Source organism: Hemitrygon akajei, chromosome 15 (assembly GCF_048418815.1).
Source record: "Hemitrygon akajei chromosome 15, sHemAka1.3, whole genome shotgun sequence".
NCBI lineage: Eukaryota > Metazoa > Chordata > Chondrichthyes > Myliobatiformes > Dasyatidae > Hemitrygon > Hemitrygon akajei.
In genome coordinates this window covers 34,322,475-34,323,609 of record NC_133138.1, presented here as the reverse complement: position 1 = coordinate 34,323,609, position 1,135 = coordinate 34,322,475, and positions in this window count along the sequence as shown.

Below are 1,135 nucleotides of genomic sequence, written 5' to 3'. Positions count from 1 at the left end.
TAAGTTACAGGGAAAGATTGAACAAGTTAGGTCTTTATTCTTTGGAGCATAGAAGGTTGAGGAGGGACTTGATAGAGGTATTTAAAATTATGAGGTGGATAGATAGAGTTGACATGGATAGGCTTTTTCCGTTGAGAGTAGGGGAGATTCAAACAAGAGGACATGAGTTGAGACTTAGGGGGCAAAAGTTTAAGGGTAACATGAGGGGGAATTTTTTTACTCAGAGAGTGGTAGCTGTGTGGAATGAGCTTCCAGTAGAAGTGGTAGAAGCAAGTTTGGTATTGTCATTTAAAGCAAAATTGGATAGGTATATAGTTATATGGACAGGAAAGGAATGGAGGGTTATGGGCTGAGTGTGGGTCAGTGGGATTAGTTGAGAGTAAGCATTCAGCATGGACTAGAAGGGCCGAGATGGCCTGTTTCCGTGCTGTAATTGTTATATATGGTTATATGGTTATATGATATGTTATCACCAATCTGCATAGATTGTGGTCTTCTAGTTAGGAAGTTGAGGATACAATTGCAGAACAAGGTACAGAGGCCCAGGTTCTGCAACTTCTCAATTAGGATTGTGGGAATGAGGGTATTAAATGCTGAGCTATAGTCAATGAGCAGCATCCTGACGTAGGTGCTTGTGTTGTCCAGGTGGTCTAAAGCTGTGTGGAGAGCCATTGAGATTGTGTCTGCCATTGACCTATTGTGGCGATAGGCAAATTGCAATGGGTCTAGGTCCTTGCTGAGGCAGGAGTTCAGTCTAGTCATGACCAACCTCTCAAAGTATTTCATCACTGTCAATGTGAGAGCTACTGGATGATAGTAAATAAGGTAGTTCACAATATTCTTCTTAGGCACCAGTATAATTGTTGTCTTTTTGAAGCAAGTGGGAACTTCTGCCTGTAGCAGTGAGAGGTTGAAAATGTCCTTGAATACTCCTGCTAGTTGGTTGGCACAGGTTTTCAGAGCTTTACCAGGTACTCCATCGGGACCTTCCACCTTGCGAGGGTTTACTCTCTTTAAAGACAGTCTAACACCGGCCTCTGAGACAGAGATCACAGGATCATCAGGTGCAGCAGGGATCTTCACAGCCCTGTAGTTGTGTGATCCCTTTCAAAGTGGGTATAGAAGGTGTTGAGTT